Here is an 8,204-nt window from a genome sequence, read left to right on the forward strand (position 1 = left end):
TCACGATGCACGTCACTCTCTTGCCCCTTTTTACTCTTTATTTTTCCTCTTTGACTTGTACTTCACTGGTGGTGGACACATGGAAGTTGTGGATGATTGTGTTAGTTCTCGAATTTTTTTCTTCATCATCCTCTGGCCTACAATATCCAATGTATTAAAATGTCTCTTTAACTCTTCACACTCTTCTTCTAAATCCAACTGCGTTCCACTATCTTCTTGAGTGATCTCATGCTCTTCAATGTTTAATTTCTTTTAAAATACATGAATCGATTCTAACGGAACATGCTTACCTTGTATTTGAAGACTAACAAATTGACACACACAAGGTAACTTATGCGTTGTTATAATGAAGCAATCACATGCATTTTTTTTTCAGAATCAACAAATTTTCAAAAAACTCAATTTTTTTTTTCATGTTTTCTAGATTTTTCAAAAAATTTGGTAGGCAATATAGGATTCCCTAGAAATACTGGATTTTATAGAAAAATTTGGTATAAATGCATCGACTTTTTAGAAAGTTCAATAAAAAAATCCCCCAAAATTCTGGATTTTTGAGAGTATGTTGTATAAATGTTCAGAATATTTAAAAAGTTCGATAAAAATACAACATTTTTTCTAGAAAATAATAGATTTTTTTTTAAAATTATGTAAAAACTCATACCAAATTTTTAAAAATCCGGTAAATATGTTTAAATTTTGCCAATCCTGACATTTTATGTACTAGATTTATACATCTTTTCCAAAGTATATTTTTTTGACTACATGTAATTTTTGGAAGGTTTATTACGCTTTTTAATCCTGTATCTTAACCTCAGAGTTCATTTTGGTCAATAAACTTAAAATTGTCCATATTGGTCCCTTAACTCTTTAAAAAGTATCATGTTAGTCATTTTCGTCTAATTTATGACAAATTTAACGACCAATTTTTGAGTTTTTCGTTGCTAATAAAACAAAAGAGACTAATATGAAATATTTTGAAGAGTTAAAGTACCAATATGGACCTTTTTGAAGTTAAGGGATTAAAATAAATCACGAAGTTAAGATACATGACCAAAAAAGATATTTAACCTTTTTGGATAGATAAATAATGAGAAAGACATTTTGGTCAATATAAAAATAAGCGGGAAGCCATGTTTAAGTGTGGAGGTGGCATGTACTTTATAGTGATACTTTATACTATCACACCCTCACATTATCCCACCTGCCCATCCTATAGATGATGTTGGACCTTCCCATAACGGAGGACCTTCAGATAACATGTCATTGTCTCCACTGCCTCCACCTAGTATGTCTGACCTTAGCAGGGATTATGGAAGATAACACTTCTTTCAGATAACCTCGTAGGTTTGACGAACCCATATAGCGAGATGTATGTCTGGTTGTCTCAGATAACACACATTGCCCATGGTGGACATGGGTAGATTTTATTAGTTTGTTTATTTTTTTATGTTGCTGATGTTGTATATTATTGACATTTTATCTTGACATTTCATTAGATGAAAATTAATATTACATTATTTAATACTAACATTGTTTAACAAGAAAATAATATGAACAAAAACTAATTAATATTTGATGATTCACAACGTTTCAATATTTTAATAATATTGTCGACATATTGATTGGATATTAATTTTTTTATTAGTTTATTAATTTTAAGAGGAATATTTTTTATATTAAAAAAATGGAAAATGCCATATAAAGTAAAAAAGATATCATGACAAATTCTCGATAATCTAGATGAAAATAAGATGACCTATTATTGGTCCAAAAAGCATTCTAGAAAGAAAAAAACATAATCCGAATAATCAATATAAGAAAACCCATTTTAGGTAATGTTCAAAGTTCAATAAAATCATTCTGGTTTCAAAACACAAATGATCAATGGAGATACCAAAGACTCATTAGTAATTTAGTAGTATTGGGTTCATAAAATGAAATTTCTTAATGCATCATATATATTATTTAGGCATCCCGTAAAAATACTAAAATGCTCTCAGATTCCGAAGATGTATCTCCAGGCGCACCAAATACACATACAACATAGGCCATTCCGAGTGACACCCTATTAATTGGTTTTTCTTTAACCCGGAGATGCATCTCCGAAACCTATCCGTAGATGCATTTCCGTAACGTATGCGCAACAGTATCAGAGGCAGGAACAAAAAACTTGTAATTTGACAAATTAAAATTACCATTTATAACATAAAATCAACATTATATAGATGATTTCAATATAAAATACAAGATTACACTTTAATATCCAGGTGAACGCTTCAACATCATCACAATATCTTTGAACGATCTTGAAATTGTCACTTCCAACTCGAGCAAATTTTTTGTTTTGAAACGAATAATGTATTCCACATAGTCCTTACATCTGCATCCGTTTTGAGCTCAAATTTGCTAAACTCAATCTTCCTCCCGTTGTCAATCGATGGTGAACAGTACTCAAGCTTCACAATTTTTCAATTGTCTCCGTAAGGTAGGAAATTATGGACTTCATATTGTAGATTTGTAAGAGAGGTGTACTCGTTGAGCTTAAACTTTCGTCCGGGTGTCGTGCTGGAGAAGAAGACATTTGCGACATATTAGATGATGTTTATTTGTGACATTTGAGACATTTGAGACATTTTCTGTTTGTATGAAATAAAAAACTACACCCTCTAAATTTATAGAAGTTGTAGACAAATGTGCACCACAAAAATTCTATCAAGCATCAGTTCTGATTTCGGAGATACGTCTCCGGTACCGCCCTATAGTCTTATTCAGAAGATACATCTCTAGAACGTCTACTGAACAAACAAAAAACATAACCTAATTAATGACTTTGTTTGAAAAATGAACAAATATTTTGACAAAGATAAAAATATATTAAAATATTATGAAATTGAATATATTACACTTCATTAATATTGAGACACAATTATATACACTTATTTGTCTGGCTAAACAGAAAATTAAAACGAATCGAAATATTTATCCCCAGAAAAATCTATGGGTGGTACCCCCCTTTAACTTTTGTGCATTTGATTCTCTTTCAATGTTATAAATTTCTCAAACTCTTGCATCCTTTTTACAAAATGGTCCGGTCAAGTCTCGGCTTTTGTTGTTGAATGAGTTGTCAACTCCGATGATGTAAGTGGTATAGGGTATTTCGATTTCAAATAAGTTTGAACAAAATGTCATGATTTTGAAAGCCAAAAAATATACATAATGCGATCTTTTGGATTTTGAGGCAGAGTAGTGCGCAGTGGGAAAAAGGTTTCTGAAAAACTGTATCGTGGAAGATCAATACAAACTCTATCATACACACATGCTATGAGGTGATCCATTTTAGGGAAGCACATCCATTTAGTCTTCGATGCCATTCCACTAAGGAAAGGAACAAGAGACTCATAAATTACTAGTTGAGAGGGTGGTTTTAAGTCGGTGGTTTCCGGATAAGCAATCATCCTTAATTGTTCTTTTATGTGGAGTTTCATATTATCCCCGGGTTTCAAAAATCTCTCTTGTATCACTTCCCATTCGGTCAAGATAAAGATATTCAATTTATTGTCTTTCATGATACCATCATCATCAAACCTAATCCTCTTCCGCTGAGTGTAAACCTCATCCATTCTAATCGGACTACCAAGTTTCACCTTTTTTTACAATAACACAAGCACATGGGAGACCATATATTTTCATAATTGTGCATCCACACTTTGCGCCATCAGAGCCTACATTATCAACTTATTTAGCTTTGTGAAAAATATAATTCAAACCCACTCGAGATATGTTGCCGACCAACTGAGAATAAAAATTGTTGTCTTTATATCTGTGTTCCAAAGTTATGATGCTCCGACCAAATGATGTTTGTATCTCATTATGTTGCTTCTGAATCATTTGGTTCACGGAGTCACAATCTCTACACAAATCTCTCTTACTATTTCCCAACCAATTCTTCAATGTATGATGGGCAGACTCAACTCGATTTATTGTTTTATTCCCAAGGTGTCTAACCTGATCGGTCCATCTTAGGACTTTATTTGTTTCATTCCTACCGCGAGTTTAACCCAACTTCTCACATTCTTTGTTATGTGATACCTACAAAGTAATGCATAAGAAATAGGAAATGACTTTGTAACCAAATTCATCAACGCGCTATCGCGGTCGATAACAATCACTTTAGGCATCTCTTCTTGGATGACCGACTAACTTTTCACACAAGTTATGGTTATGTAAACCACATATGACATTAAATATCCATTTATTATTTTCCAACATATAACCACACAACTTAAAGGGACACTCACATTTTCTTGAACTAGTGTCGTCTTGTCTAAAATTTCGGAGAGGAGGTATATGTTTCCCGCTTCTTTCGCACATCATTGTCACAAAAGCACATCATCTATCCGAACCATTATCAGACCTTCCGATTACTACACCAAATTCTAGTTTGGAGGCCTCCGTACGAATCCATTGAAGCATGTGATCACGAAATTCAAACTATTGCTCATTTTAAGATTGATTGCCAACATCTACCTCCCTCACAACAACACCTTTGACATTCAGAGACACAACATGTTTGGGGAAAACATCGGGGTGCACCATATTTAATGAAAACAATTACCACAAAAAAGTAAATAAGTGCTAATTCTGTAAACAGAGCTGACGAAATGAACACAAACAAATACCAGAAATGCACTTTCGGACGAGTTCATACTCGTTCCGAAATGTATCTCCGGAATAAACACACATTTTTTAGTCAGAAAATAAGATTAATGTGAGCAATGAGACTTGAAATAAATGATCTTTACCTGAAATTCCAACTTCTTCTCCTCCATTTGATGTGATGAAACACACGATTGAAGATTTGGAATGAAAATGTTGATTGAGAATAGAAGGGTTTTTGGTGAGGGTTTTGAGTGGAAAACGAGTATGACTATGTGATCATGAAGCTCAACGTTTTATCAACTTATTTCGGAGATGCATCTCCGAAAATATCTGACATGCAAAGGTGACAATTTTTTTTTAAAATCCCACCCAAACCTCTGAAGATGCATCTTCTGTATATCCACTGGACTGATCAACTATCAATATATTTGTTCAAAATATCCAGAGATGCATCTCCGAATTTTTTTAATATTCATCTAGGGTGACACTCATTTGATGTGTAATAACGCTGGTCATGATGCGTCAGAGATGCATCTCCAAAATATAAAGAGCAATTTCGATTTTTGATAAAATATTTTTTCATCCTGTAAGCTGCAATAAGAAATTCCCTTATAAAAGAAAATACTTATCATAGACTAATACAAATCCTTCAAACTTAGGTTCCTTAATGGAGTTCTTTTTTTATTTAACTAAATTTATTTATAATATTTTTAGTTACACAAATCAATTAATTGTCTTAGACAAATCAATTAAACATTTTATTTCGATGAAAAACAATTACAAAATTATGATTATTGTAAAAATTATAATTAACAATAGCTTTATTTTTGTAAATAAGCGATAATTATGAATTGTAAATAATATCACACCATTTCGATACAATTTTAACCATACAATATTTATGTATTTAACCATCACCATAAATTCATTTTACATGATCATAAAATTTGTTAATACACGATAAAAAAATGTTATAAATAGTTGTATTAGTTAATTTTACATGAATTGATCATAAAATTTGTTAATACACCATAAAAAAAGTTATAAATAGTCGTAGTTGATCATAAATTTAAAATTCGTTGATTAGACATATCAAAAAAAAGTATTTTCTTTTTTCTTATTTTTAAAACTATTTTATGAGAACTTCAAAAATTATATAAGTTATTTTAAACTTATTTTTATAAATTAAAATATTAATTTTAACATCTAATAATTTAAATATTTATTATTTAATATTTAAAATGATATAATATTTTAAAAAAATATATCTAAAAATTTATTTTTAGGAAAATTTATTTATAATAGTTTCAAATTTAAATAATTTTTTAAATTTTGATATTAAAACAAAGTAATAACAAAAGGAAGTAGTACTTACAATAATTTTTGTATGAGAAATTATTTAAAGATATTTTTCATTAGAAGTTTTTATTCAAAAAAAATATTTATTTATTTTTGACAAAAATGTATAATATTATGAAAGTTCATTTTCAAAAAAACATCATTCCATAATATTATCATTTAAAAAAAATAAAAGTATTATATATATATATATATATATATATATATATATATATATATATATATATATATATATATATATATATATATATATATATATATATATATATATATATATATATATATATATATATATATATATATATATATATATATATATATATATATATATATATATATATAAGTGATGGGAGTTCTTTAGGCAGTATTCTACAATCATATAAGTAGTTTAATTATCAAAATAAACTGTGTATTAAATATATAAAATATATAATAGAATTTCATGAATATATAGATAACTTATTGGTAAGTGGTTATGTTTTTATTCTTGACATCTGTTTTAATATCACATGGGATATTTCATCTTATATTTTTTAAATTTTAAATAATCAAATTTCTTATTTTGATTTAGATCGAACATATTTCTAATTTTCGATTGGACGATTCGACCAATCTATTTGATTTTTAAAATACCTAATACATTGCATTATAACTAATTAAATTTACCATTAAATTATATTAAAATTATTTTTAAATTAGATCAATATAAAATAGAATATATGGATGCTCGATTTTAAGCAGTTTGATTGCCTAAGTGATAAATAGCTGTTGGTTCGGTTTATAAAACACTAAATAAATATATAGGTTGAAATTAAAGAGTTTACATGATCTTTTATATATAACTATTAAATATATTATTAAATTATATTAAAATAAATTTAAAATTTGATCAACACAATGTTAAAAAAATCAATGAACAAGTATAGCAACATTATATAATCATTCTTATAACATCACACCTATTAAAAATTTTAGGATCATTTCAATACCTGCGATTGTTAATATATGTTGTTGCTTTGTTAAGGTTATTTGTTATTTATGTTAAGGTAAGTGTTGTACCCAAAATTTGTCCTCCCTTTTCTTAATTATTGATCCAACCACTTGATCAAGAGATCACTTTTATCCACATGCATCATTCATCATGGATTCAAAAACTTGGGCTTATAAAGCTAGAGTTTGTGTGGATGTCAAAGCTCAAAGGCATGATCTAACCCTATCATCAACATGGGGATCTGAAACCCTAATGGTGGGGTGAAGGCTTGAATTCAACAAAGATGGGACCAGACAATCCTCTAGGGTCTTCAACATTTTTATTTAAGTTCGATAAAAATACAACATTTTTTCTAGAAAATAATAGATTTTTTTTTTAAATTATGTAAAAACTCATACCAAATTTTTAAAAATCCGGTAAATTTGTTTAAATTTTGCCAATCCTGACATTTTATGTACTAGATTTATACATCATTTCCAAAGTATATTTTTTTGACTACATGTAATTTTTAGAAGGTTTATTACGCTTTTTAGTCCTGTATCTTAACCTCAGAGTTCATTTTGGTCAATTAACTTAAAATTGTCCATATTGGTACCTTAACTCTTTAAAAAGTATCATGTTAGTCATTTTCGTCTAATTTATGACAAATTTAACAACCGATTTTTGAGTTTTTCGTTGCTAATAAGACAAAAGAGACTAATATGAAATATTTTGAAGAGTTAAAGTACCAATATGGACCTTTTTGAAGTTAAGGGATTAAAATAAATCACGAAGTTAAGATACATGACCAAAAAAGATATTTAACCTTTTTGGATAGATAAATAATGAGAAAGGCATTTTGGTCAATATAAAAATAAGCGGGAAGCCATGTTTAAGTGTGGAGGTGGCATGTACTTTATAGTGATACTTTATACTATCACACCCTCACATTATCCCACCTGCCCATCCTATAGATGATGTTGGACCTTCCCATAACGGAGGACCTTCAGATAACATGTCATTGTCTCCACTGCCTCCACCTAGTATGTCTGACCTTAGCAGGGATTATGGAAGATAACACTTCTTTCAGATAACCTCGTAGGTTTGACAAACCCATATAGCGAGATGTATGTCTGGTTGTCTCAGATAACACACATTGCCCATGGTGGACATGGGTAGATTTTATTAGTTTGTTTATTTTTTTTATGTTGCTGAT

This window comes from Lathyrus oleraceus, chromosome 4 (genome assembly GCF_024323335.1).
Source record: "Lathyrus oleraceus cultivar Zhongwan6 chromosome 4, CAAS_Psat_ZW6_1.0, whole genome shotgun sequence".
Lineage (NCBI taxonomy): Eukaryota > Viridiplantae > Streptophyta > Magnoliopsida > Fabales > Fabaceae > Lathyrus > Lathyrus oleraceus.